At 38.4% G+C, this 26,619-nt stretch overlaps 1 protein-coding gene across 1 annotated transcript in view; it reads left to right on the top strand.

Annotated features, from left to right (window-relative positions):
* LOC144636323 (kelch-like protein 25) overlaps positions 1 to 26,619 on the top strand; it is a 164,626-nt gene that overhangs the window by 55,148 nt on the left and 82,859 nt on the right. The window lies entirely within an intron of this gene.

Below are 26,619 nucleotides of genomic sequence, written 5' to 3'. Positions count from 1 at the left end.
AGTAGCGTTTCTCCATCACCGAGTAGAGCTTTCTAGCGCCAGAATATTGATAGAAACAGCGCATGCCTAGTGGCTTTTCTCTAAGGAAGGGACAGTTTCTGCATTTTTCTAAACATAAAAAACGTGGAGCTATTTTAAAAACGCCGCGTCACTTACCGAAATTTAACCCAACGTATCAGGGCCTCATTAATCAACACAAACTTATTTTTACTACGAAAATAAAAGCAAATACAATACAAGAAAAGCAAACTGTTAACCGTATCATGTCAAATAGATACTCAACTTTCAGCATTGTCTTATCCACTTTTGCCCGGTCATATTTGTTTATTAATAAAGATTAATTACCAAACACACATTTAACGTGTGAGTAGGCTGCGAGATGGCTCAGTGCGTAGACGTGCGAAGAAAGGTGTTAAATCGATGGGTTTTCGTTCATTACTCCAAAACGCCAGGTTACATCTCATTTTAATTTCATCAAATCAATCGCCTAAACGCTACACTGAAATCCTGCAGTTAATATATTTATTGACATCTAGTAATTTTTTTCGAGAATTTGTTTTAGGATTGGGATGTTACGAATGTTTGAAATCAACCAGCAACAGAAGAAATACCTTTGTCGTTAAAAGAAGAGCTACCTTTCCATTAGGTGCTGCTTGCTAATTCGGCCAACTTTATATTATAAGCAATTAATAAATTAATTTTGACTCAAAAATGCTTACTCTAACCGTTAACGTTACGTTGATCTTAAACTGCCTAGAAAAAGCAATTCTTCTGCATTATAAATGCTGCTAATAATTTTCACCGAAGTAAACGTGGCGTTACGCATTACATGCCTTACACAAAGCTGAAATACATTGGTTCTTGATCGGGTGTATTCTAGCCAAAGTTGAAACGTGGATGCCTTTGAGGGAAATATATCCATTTGAATAAGCAAAATTGGACTTTTTATATTTGGATAATGTACGTTTCAGAAAACTTATTTCAAACATTTCGAACAGCAGCGAGAAAGTTTGTGAAAATAAGTAAATCAAGCCGAAGCCTTTGGCTTGTACAGACATCACAGGACAAAATAATCTTTGTTTTTTCTAACCTGTCTGTAAGACATGGAAATACGCAGGGTTCTTCATCATTCATTCGCTCATTTTGTTACTGGGCCATGACGTCACTGAAGTGTGCATACAACACTCCGTAGATGGTGCGTGCGCGCGCGATCATTTATTCCAGCCTGAGAGAATTCCAGGAATTAGAAATTTCTATCTCATTTGGGCGGGTAAGAAAAGTTGTCTAATAAAATTCGAAAACTCGTTGGCTTTTTTGACGTAGAACACAGCGAAATCAGTAATTGGGATACGAAATGTTGTTTAGTCTAGGCAGTTGGCAATTCAAAGCAGATTCATTTTAGTTAAAAAAAAAAAACAACAACAACAAACAAACAAAGAAAGCATGTGTTTCAGAGGAAGCAAGAAAAAAAGACTGGAAAAAATAAGCGCACTATTCACGCTTTCCTTAAGTTTGGCTCTAAGATTTTAAGATCTCATCTTTTTATTTTATGAATTTGTCACTTGGCACATTTGCATGGACAAACTAACGTGGTGTTGGTGATGACGCACTGAGGGTTTGCTTTCGTTGAAACTGGGAGGCGAAACACTCTACCTATTCACCTCCCCAGCATTTCTAAATCACGTGGCGAAGAGATAAAATTGATAAAAGTAAGCAAAAATCACTTAAACTGGTCGCTTTGTTGTCTTTCTGTGGCAGATGAAACACACCTGTCATGGCCGGAGAACAATAAAAAAATCTCAATAGAAATTTGCATATGCCAGCAAGCAATTTTCGAAGGGAGCCTCCTTCTATTAGGATTTAAACGATCATAAAAAATCTTTGTGTATAAAAATATCGAGTCACATCTCTATGGGCCTTGAATCCTGTCTGGATCCAGAAAAATAGTGACAATCTTTGATTGAGTAAACGAACAGGACAAATAAACACTTTAAATTGAAAAACCGAGACCAGTTCAATTCGACCACGATTTTCAAATTTTTAAATGAAATTATTTTTCTATATTGATGATCTCGCTAGGTTAAGCTTCGGGTGACTTTAGGCGTTGCTTCTCACAATATGTTGACTCCGACGTTGTTCTTCGTCTTGCTATAACTGTCGACTGCCATGTTTGTGAATAAAACGTCAGCCTCTAGCATTTTCTTGTGGTTTTAATGTTAAAAACTCCGTCCTTTGTACCCTTTGAGGTGCGAGGTTTAAAAAGCTAGTCGACCTTGATTAGATTTGCCGTGTAAGTGTAAGATTTATCAGTTTCAAAAAAACTGAGGGAGCCAGTGTATGATCGCGGCGCTAGAAAATAACAAAATCATTTCGAGCACTCGATGCAAATAAGACAATTCCGCTTAACGTATGCAATAACGATTGATTTGAAGTGAAGAGGTTGACTAATATGGCTATGGAAAAGGTAACTGCTTATATAAATCATTTCATCATGTAGAATCTCGGTAAGCGAACGAAATGGACTAGCGTTTGTTTTGGTAGCCGAATTCAAGGATCTTACAATCTCAACTTGTTTTGAAGATGCTCGTGGCTCAATATTTCAGTGATATTTGACTGAAGGAAATTCGCCGCAAGCAGACATTGATCGAGCCTGGTTCACATTTTCCCTCAAGACAAGAAAGATTAAATAAAATTTACCTTTTACAAAAAAGAGTGGCAGCCAGGCGCTTCTGACGTTCAACGAAGGCTCCGCCGCAAAAACTGGTTAAAAAATTATTGCTTTATCTAGTTATCATAAATATATGCGACAAAGACTCAAAATCTTTCACACTAAAAACTGGCTAGTGTGTATTATCCATTACCGTACCCAAATTCGCAAGTAGCCAATCAGAAGCGCGATCTACTGTCCTGATATCCTACGATATCAAGTCACTGACCTGATATGCCACCATATCACGGTCACTTTGAAGTAAAGTAGTGTTACTGTACGATGAAAAGAAAAGAGGTTTTACCAATAAAACAGAACTTCGTATTTTAAGTTTAGCTGTTGTTTACCGGTCGTAAAAGGAAAAAAAAACTTTCCCGCCAAAACTAAACTTGAGCGCGCTTGCCAATTACGCGATGTTTGCCGACGAGTACTGAGACATCCAGACTGAAACAATGGAGTCGGAATTTCCAAATGTTTCGCTAAATTTTTACTTTGAAAATTTAGAGAATGAAACTCCAAACAAACGAGTGAAAAAAGGGCACAAGAAGAACTTGATAAAAGTGTCGGTTGAAGACCAAAAAAGTATCAATACAAGCAGGTCAACACAGCACTACATACCTTGCAAGCATGGCTTCAACAGAGCGATTAGTATCACTGGATTCTTAGCTGAATTCGGGTACGGTCAATACCTAATCGTACCTTTTTGGTTCGCTTCAGCGGCACATCAGGCTCGTTTGGTCTCGAATACGAACCATGGCTCGACCAAACTCGCCTGATGTGCCTCCGAAGCGAATCAAAAAGGTACGATTAGGTATAAATAGCAGACGCCTCTGGTATAAATTTCCATTCTGAAATTGAAGGAGGCGGTTTTCAAAAAAGAATGGTTTATAACAAAAGAGATAAAAAATAATAATTATAAATAATAATAATAAATTGCAATTTTTATTGTAAAACACATTTACAGAAAAAAGACTGCGCCGCATTAAGAATATGTCCATCCAGTTGTTTATCACTCAAACTTAACCCAAAATGGGAAAAAATATTGCAATTTTTCCCCGAAATAAAATTGTATTTTTTTCTGTTTATTATACGAATTGAAAAAAGACGGTAAGTTTCATCTTTCAAAACGACGGCAATTTTTCAGTGTACTCAAAAATAATGGTGTCGTACCTTCAGGAGAACTTGCTAAAGTCTAATCTATGTCGACGGACAAGTTAAAATATTTGTTTTGTATCCAGAGCACGTTGTAATATTGAATAAATGTATTTTTCATTGAGGCGGAATAACCCATTACGGTCGGTTTAATTTAAGTTTGCCTAAGAACTATACCTATAACAGCTTTTCGATCCAACGAGAGGAGAGAAACTCTGTATTTAATGATCACAAGGAAACGAAGAATGAGTGAAATTGACAATATTTTAAAATTATTTTTGTACTGGCTTTGCATTCACAGCGTGAGTAAATTAATTTTGGTCGGCAGTTTACATTTTCACACGGACATTGCTTGCCTTAATTTAACTGTTAGCTTTCTCTGGCGTAGCAGTGTTTTAAAACGCCGAACCCTGTTGCGCTCAAACCCTGATCGCTGGAGTCCAACGAGCTAACATTTAGCCCAGTCCGTTACAACATATGTAAGCAGTCTATACAGTGTGTATTTTTTCTCCTGTTTACAAAAACGGGTATTTATGTTTTCTCCCCTTCATCCCATTAACACATGACTCAATAGCTAGTTTGCTGGGCCCCAATACCTTAACCGAACACAACACACCAATGTTAGAATTTAATGGCTGTGAAGAAAGGCCCGTAGGCGCTTTAATAAAATCATTGTTTTGAAATCATTATCAATTCACATGGCCCAGTAAAGGTAAGGGCACTAATGAAACGAACCAACAAGCTGCAATTGCGAGCCGTTCGTGTATTAAAAAAAGTAAAATGAACGCTATAAGCGACTACCAACAACGGGAAAGTGTCCTCAGCTCGTCAGAACCGAAGACAATAAAAAAGACTGAAGGTTTACCTCTTAAAAATCGAACGAAGAAAAAACACTCTTCACCCAGCAAGTCAAAGAATTGAATGACGCGACAGCAATCGACTGTGTGATAGTAACGCATGCCCCTAGAGGGGGTATCCTTTGATTTAGTCCCATGACTCCTCAGCATATGCCCGGATGATGTCACGCAACCCATAACGCAACAAAATAATTTACATGAGAATGGAAGGGAAAACATAAAAATCCTATTCGCAAGCAAATATTCCATTTTACAGTGACGAATACTTTTTTTGATTATTTTATAACTAATGGGAGTCGTATTTTGAGCAATTAATGAGGCTCTGTTAAGATAGGTATGAAGGTTGTCCGTCAGAAGAGAAACTTTTATCGGTCAAGAACTAAAACAGTTTAAATTTTCTTACTGAAAAATGCTCTTAGGGTAAAAGAAACCCCTGCTCATGTGTACTTTAGCTTATAGTCACGTTGTTTGTCAGTCTACCAAATATATAATAAATTTTAAGGGCTCTTTCGAAATGCACGAGAAACTCCTGCTCTATGTACTTACCGATACTTAGTTCACAGTCACGTCGTTTTGATTGGTCGAGAAAAAAAAAAAAAAACTGTGTCAACGGCGATATTAAAGTGCCTGAGAAGCTCCTGCTCTGTCGACCCTAAGTTATTCACGTTGCTTTCAGTTGGCGATAAATACATTACTTGCTTGTTTAAAATGCCTGAGAAAATCCTGCTTTTTAGACGAAATGACGAAATTCAGACAGGCAACATGTATACCCGTTCAAAATTACCACATGACAAACTTTCAAATTCTGATGGGCGACATATACTTTGCTAATTCAACAAATGTTTTGTTGTTTTTCACCACTCTATTTCTTCTACTGATGTTACTGTTTAAACGCCGCGTCGCTTGCCCAAATTTAACCTATCAGGGCCTCATTAATCAACACAAAACTGTTTACTACGAAAATAAAAGCAATTACAATGCAAGAAAAGCAAACATAGTAAACCGTATCATGTTAAATAAATACTTCATTTCAAGCACTGTCTTATTCAGTTTTTGCCAAGTATATTTTTTTATTGATAAGATTAATACCGAGATGCAAATTTCTTAATTACCAAACACAAATTTAACGTTTGAGTAGGCTGCGAGATGGCTCAGTGCGTAGACGAGCTAAGAAAGGTGTCAAATCGATGGGTTTTCGTTCATTACTCCAAAACGCGAAGTTACATCTCATTTTCATCAAATCAATCGCCTAAACGCTACACTGAAATCGTGCAGTTAATATATTGATTGAAATCTAGTCTTTTTTTCGAGAATTTTTTTAGGATTGGGATGCTACGAATGTTCGAAATCAACCAGCCACAGTAGAAATACCTTTGTCGTTAAAAGAAGAGCTACCTTTCCGTTTTGTGCTGCTTGCTAATTCGTGCTTTACATTAAAACGAATTAACAACTTACCTTTCGCTCAATGATGCTTACTCTAACAATTAACGTTACGTTGATCGTAAACTGCCTAGAAAAAGCAATTCTTCTGCAAGATAAATTCACATAATAATTTTTTATCAAAGTTAACCTGAAGGCAAAAATTGATTGGCTATTCAAAGCCATCATTACGGGTTACAGTCGACTGTGATTGGTTCTTGATAGGGTGTATTCTAGCCAAAGTTGAAACGTGGATGCCTTTGAGGGAAATATATCCATTTGAATAAGCAAAATTTGGCTTTTTATATTTAGATATACGAATTGAAATAAGACAGTTTTTCAAAATGACCGCAATTTATCAGTTTACTCAAAAATTATGGTTTCGTTCCCTTAGAGGAACTTGCCAAAGTCTAATCTCTGTTGACGTTCAAGTAATAATATTTGTTTTGTTATCGAGAGCATGTCATAATATTGAGTAAATATATATTAATTTAGGCGGAATAACCCATTACGGTCAGTTTAATTTTCAATTTGCTTAAGAATTATACATATTACAGTTATTCGGTTCAAAGACAGAAGAGAAACTCTGTATTTAATAATCACAAGGAAACGAGAATTGCTTGCCTACCTGTCAGCTCTCTCTGGCGTAGCGATGTTTTCAAACGCCGTTTCTAGGACTTGAGCGGAGAACTTCGAAATATCCCGAAAGTAATATGGAAAAGAACCCCAATAAAACGTAGAATGGATTAGGAGCAGTCCGGAATAAGGTCCACTTTTGGAAACGTGCAAAACAATAGCGTGAGATAACAACACGGCGATTGTCAAGTCTTCCCGAGTGGACTCCACTTGAATTTTGCATTTGCTTTTTTCTAAAGTTTTCCCTGGGCACATTTCCTGCCAGGTGATAACACAACACAAAGAAAGCATTGAAGAAGTGTTATGCGGCTATCGTGATTGAGGAGGACTGGAGAGAGAACGTCGCCGTAGCCCGCCAAGTTTTAAAACTAATAAGCGTCTTTGAAGCAGTTTTCGTACGTCTTAAAGCTCTAAATGACTCGTTCAAAAAAACAAGGGATTTTTATTTTACTTTGCTATGACCAAGGGATTCTTAAATGTCCACTATCGTTATATAAAATGCATGCAACATCCAAAATTGGCCAGTGTACACGAAATGAATTAATAGTCCGGGAGCTAGGAGCACAGAAATTAAATGATGTTTTTTACTTCCAGAGTACTGAAAAGGTTTGAACACGGATTTCAATAGATTGAAACCTCCTCTTTCACGCTAGATAGTTTGTGCTTTCAAATTGTGGTATACGTTTTGAGTTATAGCTATGTTTTTGCGAGTCAGTACAGGTCATGCAGAGTGTAATATGAGAACGAGGCTGAAATTACTACCCAATCTATTCATAGAAAGATATTCAATAAGAAAATAAAAGTTATCCAGATATCTGATAGGACTCTCTAAAAGTAAATTTTATGAAAAGCACCATCGCTTGCAAAGTAGTCACGTGATATTTGTCCTCGTTTTGTGTGACGTGTCACAGCATCTTCATTCATCGTTTCATAGGAAGAAAAACTTTTCGCTCACGATCATTTGTAAACCGTTTCATATCTCAATTTGCTCTTTGCACACTAAAGACAAGCAATAGTTATAAAATTGATCACTTACTGACGTAAAAAGCTCGGCCAAATCCGTTAAAGAGGCAGCCAAGAATTCCAATATGACCAGCAAAACCAGGCTCCTACTTGGTTGGCGGTATGGCCTACTTCAAGCTACTAATCGTCCGAAGTAAAAACATTTTGTACTGTTGCCTCAAAGCACTTCAACAGTGTCACCTGTGGGGTAGACATTGTCTTTGATCATTATTGGCCAGTAGCCAACAATGGCGCAGAACGAAAGAAGAAAAAGAAGAAAAATGCATTGAAAATCGATATCAATGGCCCATAAACATCAATTCCTTGAGTTAAATCGGACATTTCATTACATACTTATTCTTCTTTTTGACTGCCAAGTTTAAAAAAAATTATTTCGAGCGCTTTTTATTTTGCGATCATTTTAGTAAGCGAAGGCCCTTTTTCGATAAAAGAGCGAAATAACACTTCATACCAGTTCATATTCAAGCCGATGTTTCAAGAAATCAAATGAAACGATTTCTCTGAGATTTTCTCCCAAGGCAATTAGATAGTACAAGATTCACTTAAGGCCAAAATGTTACTTGATCGGGCCTTGTGAACGTTTTTTTAATAATGTTTTAAGACTGCTTTGTTTTTGTTGTATTTTAGCACCTAAAAACTTTATCCAAGATTTTTCGAAAACGCTCTCATAGAAATGCTTCAAATTTCGCAGACCTTGACAAAACTATGTCAAGTCCAAGATCTAGAAGAATTTTTTCAAAATTATCTCTCTATTAGAAGAAAATCGGTCTCGTTTAAAATGAGTGGTGACGTCATTATGTTGCTATGGTTACTCCGATTTCGATGAAACTTATGTCATTCGAAACTTTCATCTTTCTTCAGTACAGCTGTCACCTTCACCTGTCCCCTGGCGCCAAGTTACAGATCGATTTTCAGTCGGATTGTTTATGGTGGCCTACAAGTTGCTCAAAGTTGAAAGGTATCGTCACTCAAAAATCCGATCGAGCCACCTTAAAGGAACACTCACCGCGTTTGGCGAGATTCTTGGTGACAGCACCCTGCACGGTGATGGTCCCCAAAATAATCAGCAACAAGCACAAATGAAACTTGGCGTTCATTTTACTGCAACATGTATGCTTATGGATTCACCGAATGAGACTGCGGCTTCGCTCAAAGTCTTTGGTCAATATAAGGGTCAAATTTATGCCTAAAATGGTTGAAGCGGTTATGAAATTTTGGCGGTGTTTAGGACTGTTGGAAAAAAGAGGGGGAGGGGGGTGGAGGGGGGGGGGAGGGTAAAAACATAACTTGGTAATTTTATTCCGTACTCCAAGGATCCAAGGTTTTATTAAAACATGTAAAGACAGTTTCCTATGTATCAAGTGCTCAGTTTAGATTTTTTTCTTGCGCGCGACTTTCTTGAACAACGTTCAACACTAGAAGACACTGCGGTTGAACACTGTAAACGTTTCGCCACTACCTTAGGTGGAAACACTGTGAAAGAGAATTATTTAATCACTTCCCAGGCATTTTTTTAAGTTTTAACATTTCACTTTAATGTTTACTGTTATCACTGAAACTCAGTGATTAATTATCGTATCCATGGAAAGAGACTTCATGAGAGTACTGAATCGTCTCCAACTAAGCCAACAACTAAAGCAAAGCAAATGTGAATTATTTTCAAGACTCAAGTGCAAAACCGTTCTTTCCATGCCTATGAACAGAGACTTCTAATGGTAACAGCCGGTGAAATAACCAAAGCAACTACCGTATTTATTCGATTAAGCGCCCAACCTCGAATAAGCGCCCACCTCGAATAAGCACCCACCCTGAAGGTAGGAAAAGTTTAATAAGCGCCCAGCCTCGAATAAGCGCCCACCCACCACCCCACAACAAAACTGAAGTGCACATGAGGAGTATTGATTATTGAAATTGACTAAGTACTACTAAGAAGACTTCCCCCAAGACCGAGTTTTTTTTAGTATTTTACAGAACCTTTCAATGAACAGTTAAAATTCTGCTTTGGTACATCTTCACGTTTTGTTATTATTTATTGTTTTGTTACAAAAATAAACGCCCACCTCGAATAAGCGCCCACTCTCAAGGTCCAAAAGTTTAATAAGCGCCCAGGGCGCTTAATCGAATAAATACGGTAACTACAATGCCCCTCGCTCACACATAAGCAGAGGCTGTTTGCAGAGAGAAACTGAAAAGCGTCTTTATAGAGTGACACGGCCTCTCAGTTCCTCTTCCTGATGAAGGCTTATTCAATTTTTACAGGCCGGCGCTCAAAAACTGTAATTGAATAAGTCGTCAACAACGGAATTATAACATATAATCTGAATATTTCTGACTTATTAAAATGCAATGTTATTTTTTGCACTTTCGTTATCTGTTCCACCGAACGTTGAGGAAGGAAAACGAAGGATCGCCAGTTGCTGCCGTCTGCATGGGATCTGCATGGGATCTGGTCCATCGCCCAAGTTTTATTTTTCCCTTTAGTTTGAAGCAATAAGCGCGCTCTCGCCTTACTGAGCAAGCGTTTTATTTCCTGAAACGCGGTGTGTCTTCAAGAGCGACGCGTTCGATCGAGAAAGTTAACATCAATTGCGGCCTTTAATAATAATGTAAGGTTACCTAGGGCGCTTTCCATTCAACCAAAAATTCCGGGGATCCCGGGTTGGGAAGTGAATGGAACAGAAATTTCCCAGAATAAAATTCCGGGAAATCGGAACAACCGGAAAATACCGTTCCATTCGACTATTCCTGCTTGGGCCCAGCTTCTCCGAGCCGGAATCAAACGTGCCGGCATAGTCAAGATGGCTTCTCAACACAGTGCTCGGCGTTTGTTTGTTTGCCACCGAAAGCTAACAGCTCGTACTCGAGCATGAATGATTGCTCGTCCAGGTCCGTTACGAAGTGGTATCCTTCCTGTGAGTATGGCCTGGCGAGTAAACAGCTCGCATGTTTCTCTCGTCCTTCGAAAGTGACTCTTGGACTCGTCAGGAAAATATGCTGGTATCGTATATCAAAGTAGTCGGGGAATCTATTTAAATTCCTTCGCAGGTATAAAGAGATAGCTACACTGAAAAAATATAATCGTCCTCCCTTAAAATATCGTTCGTTTTAACGTCAGAGTTGTCGAACAGCTTCAAAGCAAGTAGAAGAGGAACGAGTCCGCCATTTGTTTTGCTTTGTTGGTGCAAACAACCGGAAAATACTGTTCCAGTCGCCACACGGAATACCCGGAATTTCAAAACCTGGATTTTTGGTCGAATGGAAAGCGCCCTGGCTACCCTTAAATACGTTACAGGCGTGGGAAACGTTTCAAGAAGATTCTCGCTCCGATGGAAAAGTTTTTATTAATGAAGCATCGCATGTTTGGGGCGCTCGTGCTCGCCGAACCAGTAGCCTTGACCCTAGTTATATTTCTCAGTGCCTTTTTTCCCAGAGTCAACTTTGTGCTAAGGCGGATCACATCGAGTTTATACTATCCTATCCAATGCACTTCCCTTACCAAACCAACTGTGTTTTGAAACTGTTTTGAAGCTGTTTTGAAAGTATTTTGACGATTTGAACACTATTTTTAAGCATTCAGAGGTATTTTTTGTGCTATTTTGTAAAAAAGTTTAAATTTTGCTTCCTGTTTGAATTGTATTCTAGATATAGTTGAAACGTATTTTATGATACTGAAAAAAAATTCTCTGTTTTCAAGGTATTTTTATTTTAAAACAGTGTTTAAATAGTCAATTTTAAATCTGTTTTAAAACTATGACCACAAACAGTTAGTTTAAATAGTTTAAAAATACTACTTTGGCACTGTCTTGAATGTAGTATCCGCTATGGTTGTTGACTTAAAATGTAGTTTATAAACTAACAGTATAAAATAGGTTTTAAATAGGATATTTAAAGTGTGGTTTACAAGTTAACAGAAGGAAACAGGTTTTAAACATAATATTTAAAATATATTTAAAATATAAACTCATAATCACGTTTTACAATATACTATAAATAGTCTGTATAAAACATTCGTAAATTTCTGTTCAGGAGACTAGACTATTTACAATGTGGTTTTGAAATACTAAAAGCAGGATCAACATACAAATTTATTTTAAATACACTATTTTTGCACTATTTTGAGAGGTTGCCCGTGCACTTTACTCCCTATCCCCAGTCCCGTCTCCGTTTTAACTCACTTCCTTTCGCGCGCACTGAAGATCTGAGGAAAATAGACCGACTTATAGACGTTTAAGAGCCTCGTAAGTACTATATGCTTCTAGATATTTCTAGATATGCATAACATAAAGCACGCACATTAATATCCCCTCTAATAACAACTTAAATAATCTATCATGTTATTCAATTGGAAATCAGTCTCAACCTACATTCTAAGATACATGTACTTTCAATAGTTGTTTAATCTGTTTAATAATACATAAACATAATCATCAAAATCCACTTATCCCAAACATGCTTTTATAACAATTTGAAATATATATTACATGTAGCCTATTTTAAACCTATAATCTTTCTTTAACGGATAAAAATATGTGAATGTGAGTATGATTCATTAAACAATTTTCGCAGTGTCATACAAAGGATTTTGTTTTAAGCTTGAACTAATCTATTTCAACTTCCCTCATGCAGGGCTGCAAATCTTGAAAGGAGATATGTCCTACTAAGACACCATCTTGGTCGGACAAAACAAAATTGTGGTCAGACAAACTTTTGTAATTACTGTTGCCATAAAATAATTTACGATGAAAAAATTGTCCGTACACATGTAAGGACATATGAGCAGTGCTCATATGTCCTTATGTTCTTTTCTCTTGGGTGGAGGCATTGATTAAAAGGCCATGACTCCCCTTGCAGTTCCATAAGATAATCCAGCAATTGAATGTGGAATCTAAAATTGAATAAGTGAGAGCAGTTTGTTACAAATTGACTAGCAAAAACATTTTACAATAACAGCAAAATGTATTGTTCTTAACATTAGCCTTATAAAAGAGTGCTTTTCGTAAGAAATTAGCTGAGTCAGTCAGTCAGTCAGTGAAAGTTTGCATTGCAATTTCATTGCTTGCTATAGTTAAGTAATTCGTTACCATAGTTGCTATTAAACCTTTATTGTAACTAGACCAATACAGTCGAAGCTCTCTTACGGACACTCTCGTAAGCGGACAGCTCTACTTACGGCCGCCTTGTCTGAATCCCCGTTTTAACTCCCATACAAACTCTGTATTTTTACATTCTCGTAAGCGGACATTCCCGTAAGCGGCCGCGGACACTTTCAGAGATTACGACTTAGACTTTTTCTTTGTTTTTAAGCTCCCGTAAGCAGACAGCTCAAAGAAAATCCAATTAACAACCTCTGTATGTTGTTTTTATAAATCAACTTCACATCGCCATTCGTCACAATGATTTTACAGTAATTACAGTACCATATTTTAGTGTTTGTTTTGTCTTCATCCTAGTCCAGTCCCTGAACTCTCTCTTCCACGCGCCTTTTATAGGAGTTGAACCCAGGCGCGCGAAGAGAGAGTCCAGGATAACTTGCATGCGCATGCTCAGAACGAACCAATCAGAAGCGGGGAGACTGGCGTCACTTGCTTGGGACGCGCGCGCTAGGTTAAAACTGGCTCGCTCAAATGACGAATTTAACTACGCGACCGAGCGCGCGAATAAATGCAAGAAAAAAAAACTGTGCTCAATTGCATCCAAAACCAATTCAATAAACAGCTACAAAATACTAGGAATAGTTGACGGATAGCGATTTTTGTTTTGGCCGTTAGCTTTTAGCAGACACTGACTGTAAAGCTAGGCTTTTTTAAGTTATTCTGGTGATCCTGCTTTAGTACACGGTCGCGTAGTTGAACTCGCCATCTGTGCGCGCGCGTTTTCAAAAGTGCTGCCAAATATGGTTTTTCCCCCAATTTTGGGGGAAAAACTGACGCATGCGCATGCAAGTTATACTGGACTCTCTCTTCGCGCGCCTGGGTTCAGCCCCTATAAAAGGCGCGCGGAATAGAGAGTTCAGGGACTGGACTAGTCTTCATCCACGTCCGTCCGGTTATTGTTAGCTGAGCAAGCTCCCGTAAGCGGCCATCTATCCCCTACACCTCTAGTGGCCGCTTACGAGAACCATTCTCGTAAGCGGCCAGCTCCAGTTACGGACAGTTTTTTGCGTCCCTAGGGTGTCCGCTTACGAGAGCTTCGACTGTACCTTCATTTGGAGTGTAATGCACAATAAAGATATACTGTTACTGTTACTGTTACTGTCAGTCAGTCGACAGTCATGTACATGTACATGTTTCTATATCTGTTACAGGGTTTGGCGGACCAAACAGGAATATGACTTAAATCTTTTAGGTAGATTGTATTTTGTATCTCTTAAGGCCGATTTACACGGTACGATTTACACGGTACGACAAGCTTACGACACGCCTACGGCAGTCGTAAGCGAGTTGTAGGTTTGATTTACACAACACAATTTGTGTCATAGGCCTGTCGTAAGCATATCGCAACCATGTCACATGCGACAAAATCGTACCGTGTAGATTGGCCTTTACAGCTGGTTTCCAATGTCAAATATGACAAGAATAAGCACAAGTAATGACATACATGTACATTGCAGCTTAGTGGTGACAGCAGAATCTTAAGCATTAAGATAAACACAAGCATAATAAGGAGAAGCACACATTCAAAGTCACAACAAAATCAAAGAGATTTTAGCATATAAGCATACAGTAAAAACCCGCGAGTAAGAACCTAACAGTTAAGAACCTGTTAGGCTAAAATTTGAAAATTAGATACCATTTGTATAAGAACATATTTAGCCTCAAATTTGGAAACAGGTTCTTATTATCTAAAATTGATTCAACATGTTTACTTTTCGGAAATAAGTTTGGACAAAGCATTACTGTGCATGTAGATCATGTCATATTCTAAATGATTAGTGCTTCATTTAACATAAGCACTTACCAGTAGGTGGTATGAAAATTTTATACACTTTTAAGGAATAGGCCGAATACCGCTAAAATCTCTATAAGAATGTTGAAACTTTTCTTCAGAAATTGAGAATCTATTAAGAACCTTATTAGCCTAAGTTTGTGTTAATAACCCTTTATGTAAGAACCTGTTTATGCTAACCTGAAAAATAATAGGTTCTTACTCGCAGGCTTTTACTGTACTCAAATTAGAGAAAAACATGCTCCTTTTTGTGTTAATGCCTGTGCTGATATTATTATGATTTATTGGGAGAAGGGGTGGCCTAATGGTAAATGCAATGGACTGCTAGTGCACTTACATGTACCATGCGGTCCTTGTTGAGCACTAGCAAGGATTAGTCTGTTAGGTTCTTTGGCGAGTTGCTTTACTCTCATACTGCAATATGTAGGGCCTGGGAATAATGCTGGGGATCTGGATGTCTGGGCTACTTGGCTTAATACAGAGTTAATATTTTTTCTCCACCATGGTGAGTAATAGTGAGGACAATACAAGACAAAACAGTGGGTAACTTCTGTCTTGTGCAAGTGCAGTGGCAGATCCAGACCTTCAGATAAGAAAGGGGCCCCGATAATCCAGACCGTGAAAAAAAAGGTGGGGGCGGGCTTTCAGAAATAATTTTTCTTGGCCCTTCAGGCCTCTATTTGGCCCAAACATAATGTGGGTGCCGGGTCCCCAGGGCCACTAGTCGAAGATCTGTCACTGAAGTGGCAGATCTAGAGGTGGGTGGGTGTGGTGATCTTGGGGAGGGTGGGTGGGTGTCCTCACTACATGTATCTTATGCTTTATTGATTATGCATTGCTTTTGTATGCTTATGTCCCTTGTGAAAACAAGCCTTACATATGTACAGGTAGTTTAAAGGACTTTGACATGGATGTCAATAGATTCTTCAACAGTCAAAACATTTATTTGCATTGAAGGAAACCTTAAAATAATGGTCCAATTGTATAAAGAAATGCTACAGGTGTATATTAGAACATTGAAACTACTAACAAGCATCTTAGACATATAAAAAAGGAGCATAATTTCAGAGGTGATTATAAGAATTGGGGCATCTTGATTGGCTGAGAAAAATAGCTGATGAGGTTATAATCACCCTCCGGGATGTGATTATAGCATGTGAAGGCTTGGTTACCATGCCGTACCATTTTTTGACATCCAGGCAAGTAAACATGGCCTCTTTTGATCAATGAATTTTTCTTATTTGAAAGAAACCACTCCAAGTTATGGATCTTTTGCAAATTGACTACCATGGTATTTGGGCCGAAAAAAGTTCAAGAGATGGTGTCAAGGCATTAGAATTGATCATAAATACAGTGGTTTTTATTTGGGGATCACATACGGCCATGCGAAACTTAGTCAGATTAACTGAGCAAACATTATCTAGTTTTCTTCTGACATGAGGTACTCGTTAAGAGAGGATTCCAGCATCGGCTCAGAAGCCACAAATAATTAAACAAAGGAAACTGATATCTATCTTTTTTAAACTTTAAAGTGTTAAATTCTGGTTTTAACAGATGAATTAAACTGGTTTACATGTGCATGATTTGCAAGTGAGCATTTTTGTTTGATGTTTCCCCTTTTTCTATTGTTATTTTTTTTTTGGTTCTTAATAATTAACTCTGAAAATTATACTAAAACAACTATTCAACTCAGGCTCAGGGATTATTCAACATTGATATCTGTTCGATTTTCCAAGAACCTGGCGCCCAAGGCCCGAAACAGCCCGGGGCTAGTACAAGTCCCCAGCCCTCCCCCCAGGCTAGAAGGTTGTCACCCCAGGAGCCCAGCTGGCAGCTGCAACACCGGCAGGGTGCCTTCTACACAGGGAACCCTGGACCGGTGTCATTCAAAATATTCACAGACTACACAGGTGCATTGCAAGTTCACACAAAATTGCTCAAAGGGGCCAGGACCTAGCTAGGCCCAGCGGTCAAAAGTGACACCCTCCCCTCCCCCCAGCTTTTGACGGCTACCCGCCAGCTGGACACCAGCAGATAGCCCAGTGCCTGGGCAAGGTCCCCATACCATGGTTGACATTAAGCCCCCTCAAGTTAAGGTTGCTGGCTAGGCTTGAACTCGGGCTGCGCCCGAGTTCAAGCGAAAACCTGGCAGCCAGGTTTCTGCGAATTCTCTGAGATATACTTCTGCAGTTTCTCTTGCTCTTAAGACAATTCCTATTGGCTGATTTGTGATTATGTGACCTTGCATAAATTTAAATGTATCCTGATCAGGATCCATTTTCATCAAATGTATCACGATTGGGATACATTGACCTGAACACTAACAATAATCAGAAAAAGCAAGTGATGAAAATGCGACAAAGGCTGGTGGCATGAATGTGGCATGGTGTATTTGAAGCTAACTTCTCAGCAATTCCAGGAAATTTGTCTCTAGTTCTTCAAATGTTCATGAACACAGGCTAAAACAGGCGCTTTATACTTTTCATTTGAAACACGGAGTCAAAAACTTTTAAAGCAAAGGATATTCGAGAATGCCTGGAAAGTAAGTCGGCTCTTTGCTATCGTTTTAAATTTGTTGCACATCGCACGCAGTGCTTTACAGAAGAAATAAAGTCGTGCTCAGGCGTGCGTTGTCATTCGTTCATTTGTTGAATTTTTCATCCTTTGGCACTAGCCGAAACGTTTTCTTCACGAGAAAATTCTTGGCGAACTAGCAAGACAGATATGGCGAGCGAAGTGGCTTTGTGTACATACCTCGTATGAGAACACACCAAAATGACTGTAGTCAGGCTGGTCGCCGATTGGGTAGAATAATACAAAGGGAATACAAAATATTTTTCTGCGCTATCAGAAGGCAGTATTCAGAGAGCTTTTTGAACTGGTCTGGTAAGACTCTTTCCCCAGAGGCACTTTTCCGGCAGTCGCTCCAACTTTTATATGCCGATTTTTCCCCCGCAGTTTCGCGCTATTTTTTACCCGCATTTTAGCATTTCCTTCGCCCCACTAACTGCCCCAGGGTCTCCGAGGATCGCAAACAAGACACCGGTAACACAAACAAGCAATTTATTTAAGAGGGTCCTGAAGGGGGGTTCTAAATCCCATTTCCCAGCCAAAATTTTGCCTAAATCCCATTTCCCAGCCCATTTTTTGCTCAAATCCCAGTCCCAGCAGTGAAAATTTTGGTAAATCCCAGTGCATGAAAAATCAGGGCTCAAACGCACTATACGTGCAGTAACTGCGTTGTTTTAATTGTCCTAAATCCTGTTTTTATTTCTGCTAGTTGAAATCGGTGAATCCCTTTCGTTTTCTGAAATTCTCAACTCAACACATCCATATTAACGTTTTCTCCAGTTCTTTGAGTGAGCAGTTCAGAGGAATGTCTTATTCAGAATTTTCCGTGTCTAGGTAAGTAGAGGAATTGCCGTCACGTTTCGTCCAATCTCGTACCTCGAGTCTTCGTTCCATACTGCGCAATCTTGACGACACGATCGAGCGACTCTCAAAAGCTCCGTTGCAAGATTGATTTTGATTGGTTTTAAAAACAAAAAAATGGCCGGAAGTAAACACCAAGAAAATCGTTGAGTCATGGCTTTTAAAGCTAAGCATGCGCAATTCAACCGGAAGTCCGATATTTTTGGACTTTCAATCAGAACCTTCCAGGCTCGCTCGTTTTCAGATCGCTGTTTAAAGGGAACGAAGATCCTGGTTACAAGGATGTGTTTCGCCCATATTGAATTACGCTAGTTTGAGCATGCTCAGTCATAGCTGTTTCGCTCAGTAACTAAATCACTGACAGGAAAATTGACCGCCACTTAAAAGACACTTGCGTGCAGGCGTTGGTTTCGTTATAGAGTTTTCAACATTGTAACTATGCCTTGAGGAATATTATTGAGCCTGGAATATATGTTTTTTTAGTGTACTGACGTGCTTCCCATTCCCATTTTCTGGTTGTGAATCCCAGTCCCAGTGACCCAAATCCCATTTTCCCAGTAAAAACATATGCAAATCCCAGTAAAAATAGGCAAATCCCAGTTCCCATTTTACCCCTTCAGGACCCTCATTTAAGGTATCACGGAAGGAAAATTGGCCTTTTCGTTCTAAGTCAAATTGTGTGTAAACCATCAAAGGTAACCCCAATAAAGTATATATTTTATGAAAGCTTATTGAATAAGGATTGTAATTTTGGATTTTGTTTACATCATATAGACCATAATAAGCAACGTCAGCATTTTGTTCGCAATTATGATGTTGTGCAACTTTAGGTTTATTTGAGAACACATTTACATGAGAGCCAAAACTATTATGTGGAATTTGATCTACATATATTGGTCTAAAACACGGTGTCTCAGATTTTTCTTTCCTTGCTCCATTAATTTTTTATGATTTTTTTATCCTAAAGAAGCCCTAAAACCGCCATTTTAAAGTTTAAAAATTCATAAAAAATTAATGGAGCAAAAAAAAATCTTTAAAAAACTTTATTGGGGTTACCATTGATGGTTTGCACGCAATTTGACTTGGAACGAAAGCGCCAATTTTCCTTCCGTGATACCCAAATAAAATGCCATAGACGCACTTTAATACAAGCACTGTTTAAAAAAATGGATTTGGTTTATTTTTTTCCGCTTTTAACAATCGAAAAAAGAAGGAGAATCAAGAAGGCTGTGACTAGTCTAATCAAAGATCTCTTCGAGATATCGACTTTTTTGCATGAAGTTAGTATGAGTAGAAGGTTTATCCTGGGCATTGTTGTTCGAACATATCATGGAAGAATTCAAACGTCTTTCAGTTCAAGCATTTTTTTTATTTTCGCGGAGGAAATGCTGTATTTGTCAGTCGCGACGGCTGGGCGCTTTGCGACTCATATACTTTGGCTTGGTTAAAAATGGTAAACTTTGACGCTTGCCTTTAATCGAAATAGTTGTTTCCTTTCGAGTTAGAAAGATTTCTACTCGGCTTAATGCAGGGTTCCCGATAAAGGTTACGCACAACAGAGTTCCCTTTTGTCTCGTCACGCAATCTTAACCCCACATTGAGAAGTAAATTTTCGTTTGGATATTACCAAAAGCCGCTTCTCCTCGCGTTATTCTTTACCTTACGGCTACACATGTCATTTCTAACGACTACATTTCCAGTAAAACAGTTGCTGTTTTTTTTTCTAATGGCGATGCATTAACTTCTGAACAGAAGCAAAAACATTTAGTGTTTACTACTTCCACCGGAAGTAATTTCACAACAGGCTACAAAAACACTTGTAAATATCACTTCACACCTGGATTGAATGTTGCAATTCTAAATTGTGCAACTCAGCAGAAATAATCAATTGTCACGAAATGAGTTCCCTTTGGTTAATTATTAGCAACGTTTTAGTGTGTGAAAAACTTGTGTACAAATTTGCGTTGTTTTAACAAGGTTAAATTTATATTAGCGCCTAAAGACTTGTACCGTTACAAATTGCGTTCTTAATCGTTTTAAACTTCGCTGCCTTCGAGCGCTGAACCCCTTACATTCTTAATTGGTGATGTCACGTAAGATTTGGGCTACTCACGTTTTTAATTGTTATATAACGTTTGTAAATTTGACAAGTCACGTTTTTTCTACAAGAACGGAAGTGCTGAAGCACAACTATAGAGTGACACTTTACAAGTCACGCGCTTTGATCACCCACAGTGGAAAGTATTCCCTTGAGAAATTAAAACAGTCCCTTGAGAGTTAGCAAGAATGTGGTTCCAGATTACCCCACTTTTAAACAAGCAAACAAGTCGAATAAAACGAGATGACATGGAAATAATAATTTTGCAAAATACACGTCTACGGTTTTTAGTACATGAGCCGGCTTTTCTACGGGCTTTGTACCATGTGCTTATGGCTCAAGTCAGAAAGAGCTATCAGATAAAGAAATTTGTTTTAATATTCAGACGAAAGTGCGAAAATAAGGTTGAGTTGAGTTGAAAAGAAATAAAAGCTCGGAGACCGTGGCGCATTTAGTTTGCTACTAAAATAACATTCCACAATAGAATGCAATTTACCTGTTCCTCAATTTCTGTTTTCAATTCACATCAGATCAACTACAGATGAGATGCTCTTCTCAATTCTGCTTTCTCAGTTTATCTCCTGTCTCGTTCGAGCTTGTACTGTGGAAACTAATGCCCTTCCATTGGCTGCCGTTTTGTTACCGAGATTGCATTACCTCTGGGTTCATTGTAATGTCACGTGACATTTCTCGCTGGGCTATCGCATGTGCGAGTGTTGAGAGTTTTAGTTTTGCATTGTAACTTTGTGACCAAGCAGTTCTTCAACGTGCTAATGTTCAGTTTTGCACTTTAATCTGCGTTTATTGTGCCAGTGGCGTTGAAGATTTATTGTGCTTTGTGCTTCGCACGTTTATTGTGCTATATTAAAGACCAGCTTACGAAAGCTACAATTCACTCCTTTTTTTTCTGGCCTTATTGTACTCATTTCTAGTATTAACAAAAGGGTGGAGACAAAAGACGCATATTTGAATGACTCAGCCTTTATTTATCCTTTTGCAACATTACTTTATAATGTTTTGATAAAGTTACATGTAAGTCCTTCCTTAATTTATCCCGAATTTAATTTAATTTAATTTCCCGAGTTCCAGCGCTTATTTTATTAGCTAATCATTTTGTTTCCATAATGAGGCCGTCATTTTATTCATGGACATCAAATCGATCTATCCTGAAAACCAAAAAGAAGAAATTTTATTACCATGGGGCACCAAACTAATGCGTTGTTGGTTGCCTTTTAAGCATATAGATATTAGCACGTGAAAGACTGGTTAGCGTCAAAAACAACCATTTTTGTGTGAGTACAGCCCCATTTGTTATCAGCTGCCAGTGATATAACGAAAGTACTTGTTTAATTAAGCCCAGGGGCGGATCCAGGATTCTTCAAAGGGGGGTGACTGTTTACCAATATTTTTGTTTACTTTATTGTTCAAGCCCCAGTTTTTGTATGGGGAGGAAGGGGGTTTCAGGCTTTTAGGCAGGTTTTTGAAAGTGTGACTGCAAATGATTTTGGTCTGAGGTCCATATTTCATGGAGCCGTAGGCTCCATCAGTCTAGGGGGGTCTGGGGGCATGGCCCCCTCAGAAAATTTTAAAAAAGTTAAAGCCTCTTGGACGTGATTTCCGCGATTCTGAGCAGCTTTATACAGCTGTCAATTAAGTTATTTTACCATTTTTTTTCCTTGATAATAAAGGATAAATCCTTAAAGGATTAGTAAAATGTAGACAAATAAGAAAATTGGATATTTAAGGTGATTTTAAAATTAGAATATGAAGTAAAAAATTGATAGACGGACACCAGACAGTCCCCCTGACAACCTGGAGTGCTCTTGCGTGGGGGTCAACTGCCTGTCTGTTGGTGTTCCTAACATAATTTTCTTTCTTTTATTCCTTTTCTAAATAACTACAAATTTCACTCAAATTTACGTTAAGTCCCACCTTCTGGTGGATCAAGGGGGGTGGCTAGCCACCCAATCCACCCCCCTGGATCCGCCCCTGAAGCCTTTAAATTGCCCAGGGGCTCTGCTTGTCTTACGTTACAAGGAAGGACTGTTTCATAGAATGGTGTTCGTTGAAATTGTCCTCTCTTTTGTACAAGGATGATATACTTTTTTTTGATGACTTTTTTCAAAAGCTGAAAAACTCTATCCCCCGGCAAAAAAAACTGCGCTATCTAGTGGATAGTGATTTATCTCGTGGACGGCGCGATCCATCTTTTAACAACCGGGGCTTGGGCGACAGTACACGGTTAGCCACGTGGATTGTACCTAAATATTTATAGATTCTTGCTTCCATAAATACTTATTGCCGGAAAAAGGTTTAAGGTTAAAGTTCCCTTGTGCCACTTTTTATTTACTCTGGTATGGTAGATCATAATATTTCCGGCAACAAGAGCTAAAAAAAGCGAAAACGATGTGTTTGTTTTAAATATGGTCGTTTTTCTTTCTCCCGCCCTATTCCGCCCGATAACAAAAGATGAGTTCCAATGACAATACAAGAATGATATCATCAATATAAGTAAGGTATTCGCCAAATTCCTACCAGCAGCAGCAATAGTGCCAAGCTTGGCTACAAGGCCGACGAAGGCAAGTAACGCTGCCGTCTGGACACTTCCCATCATAAATATCAACACACTGCCCAATGGTTAACCCTTCTTCGTTATAACATTCTTTTAAGGGATTTGTTTACTTGTTAGCCCTCAAACAAAACAAACAAAAAACAAAACAACAAAACAAAACAAAACAAGACATTTTATTTCAATTGCTCAGTTAAAAAAAACAACAACAAAAAAAACAAAACAAAATTCTGACAACATTATCAATGCTCAGGACACTCACCATTATTACTTCGTCCGGCAAGAGCACCCATGGGGTTCTTTTTTTGTTCCCTGTGACAGCACCCTGCATGGTAATGGTCCCCAAAATAATCAGCAACAGGCACAAATGAAACTTCGCTTTCATTTTTACTGCAAAAAACAAAAAACAAACAAACAGACAATATGTATGGTCCAGCTCACCACGAGTCTCTCGTAGCTCAGTGGTTAGAGCACCCAACCGGTACAGTAAAAACCCACGAGTAAGAACCTGACATTTAAGAACCTGTTGGGCTAAAATTTGGAAATTAGACCCCATTTTTTAAGGACCTATTTAGCCTAAAATTTGAAAACAGGTTTTTATTTTCTAAAATTGATAAAAAAAATGTTTACTATTGGGAAAATAAGCTTGGACAAGGCTTTACTGTACATGTATACAATGTCATGTTCTGAATGATTAGTGCTTCATGTTTACATAAACACTTGTGTGGTATGCAAATTTTATACAAATAATAGGCCAAATGTCACTAAAAGTTCTATTAGCAACGATGTAATTTTTTCCTCGGAAATAAGAACCTATTAAGAACCTAAACAGCCTAAATTTGTGTTAACTACCATTTATGTACGAACCTGTTTAGGCTAACATGGAAAAAAACTAGATTCTTACTCACTGGTTTTTACTGTATCTAAGAGGCCGTGGGATCGATTCCCGTTAGGGACTCAGGTTTTTTTCTTTGTCCCACGCTCGTGACATAATGAACATTTCATCTTTACTTAATCTTTATCATTTATCACCGAGCTTAAAATTTACCTTCTTTTTGGAGCTTGTCTTTTGAGTATTGGCAATGTCTTGGGTAATTTGGTACTAGGCCATGTGAAACATGGGAGGCGCGGTGGCCTAATGGTTAGTGCGCCGGACTCCGGATCGAGCGCTCCGTGTTCGAGGCCTGGCCGGGGTCATTGTGTTGTGTTTTTGGGCAAGACACTTTAATCTCGTAGTGCCTCTCTCCATCCAGGTGTATAAATGGGTACCGGCGACATAATGCTGGGGGGTACCCTGCGATGGACAAGCATCCAATTCAGGGGGGAGTAGAAATATTCCTAGCCGCTTATTGCTACAGAAACCGGGATAAGCTCCGGCAGTATGGGCCACTTGGCTCGAGGCTTTCCCCCTTTCCCCCATGTGAAACGCTGACTTCTGGGCGCGGACGCTCATCTCTTCTTAGCGAGCGCGAAAAGAGCCTGTCGCGAATAGTATACTGTTGAAAGATCGTCCTAGTAAACTCATCACTGAACAACTAATTAAAATGTCTCCAAAATTTCTTCCAGACTTTTTATTTGCAAGAGAAAGAAAAATCGGCCTTTTCTAAGATAAGGAAATCAGTCGGCAACTAGCTCTTTAGCTTCAATTGCCAAATGACATTAAACAGAGATTGAACGTCCAAGTATATAAACTCGGTGAAAGATACATTCAAAATAAAATCATTGGCTTGTTAAATGTTTGATTCTCCTACCTTTTCCTTGGAACTAGTAATAAATCACAGCTGGACGACAAAGTACTTTCTTCAAGTACTGACTAAGAATGGCGTGAGTTTCTCGAATTTAAACCCTTTAGGTGTGATATAATTTATGCGTTTGCGTACGGTAGCTGTCTTTTGCAATATGGATGTTATTCCTACATGTTAACATCGTTACATTGACTACAAAAACATAGAGTGGTCTTTAGTATCTATTTCATGGGTTAAGTGAAATCACTCTGACTATCCGGTCTGCTTCTATCCACAGGCATAGTGCATATTTTAAGTTTGATGACCAAACAGGTGAGATGTTATTCCAATCCCTCGTTCCTATTTCAATTCTCTTTTGTGTTTTTATACTTGACAGTGAAACCGAGTGTAAGTCCAGATGCAGCAGAGACTACAGTGGGATGAGCGGATTGGACTAGCCTGAAGAAAAACCTATTTTTTATATTTAGCAGTTGTCAGACACCTGTTGGCTAGCGAATATTTTCACAACGTTATTTTTCTTTTAATTGGCGAATGCGAGTTGCTCGTTTGTTGTTTTGTTTTTTGTTGTTGTTTTCAGCGATATTTGGCTCTCTCGGCTGGAAACGCGTAATACAAATTTATTTCTTCGGAGAAACTGAAAAACATGAAACGTGTTTGAAAAAAAAGTAGCAAGGAACTCCAGTTTAATTGCCTTTTGTTAATGTGGAACACGCTGTTTAGAAAATGATATATATGTTTTAAAAAAAATGTAATTGTTGTGATTCAAGGCTGTTAGTAAAAAGCTGCTATTTTCGTTTGCAATGCTGATGTTCTTGACTTTTTTATTTATTTAATTCAAGTTTTGAGAAGGTTTTAACGCGTTTTCGAAATTTTGAAATGTAGGTGTGTTGACGATCGGCCACCAAGTTGGTATATTTGAAGTATTTTATAATCCTTGTCAAAGTGTAAAAAGTGTAAGCTATAGTCGACTATATAAGCAGAGTACACGAAATATATAATACCACTTGCAATGCGTAAAAAATCAGTGGCCTTTGATTTTAAAAAGGTAAAAAGAGTAGTACTTTCTTTTGTGTTTGATGTCCAATACAATTGGAAGGAGTAAAGATAGTCCCGTTGTATGATCTTCCTAAATATCACTAATTAACTGAAAATGCCTTCAAATTCTTCCCGGTATTATGTTATTTGCCAGCCAGATGAAATTTTTTGTAGATTCTAGAAAGAAATATCGGCCTTTTCCGAGCTAAGAAAATATGGGCCAGTAACTCTTTGGATTTTATTGGAAAACGGCATTTAATCACTGAACGTCCAAATGAACAAATGAACTCGGTGAATGAAACACCAGTTCAAAAGAAAACTATTGGTTTGCTTAATGTTTGATTCTCCGACCTTTTTCTTGCAACTTGTAGTGAATCAACACGCGATGACAAAATGCTTTCTTCAAGTACTGACTAAGAAATGGCGTGTGTTGCTCGGATTAAAACCCTTTAGGTGCGGTATAATTTATTCGTTTGCGTGCGGCAGCGGTATTTTACAATAAAAGCATTCGTACATACATTGTTACATTGACTACAAAAGTATAGAGTGGTCTTTAGTATCTATTTCATGGGTTAAGTGAAATCACTCTGACTATCCGGTGTGCTTCTATCCACAGGCATAGTGCATATTTTAAGTTTGATGACCAAACAGGCGAGATGTTATTCCAATCACTCGTTCCTAATTATAAAAGGAGGTTTATCTCCAGGCTAGTCCAATCCACTCATCCCAGTGTAGTCTCTGCAGCATCTGGACTTACACTCGGTTTCACAGTCAAGTAAAAATATGACAGAGAACTGAAATAGGAACGAGGGATTGGAATAATATTAATTTCACCTGTTTGGCCGGGTGATAGACGCACACCGAATAGTTAGAGTGATTTCACTTAACCCATGAAATAGATACTGAAGACCACTCAATGTTTTTGTAGTCAATGTAACGATGTTAGTATGTAGGAATGCTTTTACTGTAAAATACGGCTACCGCACGGAAACGGATAAAAT

Source organism: Oculina patagonica, chromosome 13 (genome assembly GCF_052425735.1).
Source record: "Oculina patagonica isolate OP01 chromosome 13, crgOcupat, whole genome shotgun sequence".
Classification (NCBI taxonomy): Eukaryota; Metazoa; Cnidaria; class Anthozoa; order Scleractinia; family Oculinidae; genus Oculina; species Oculina patagonica.
The sequence above is the reverse complement of the archived record's forward strand: the minus strand, read 5'-3'. Positions and strand labels throughout refer to the sequence as shown.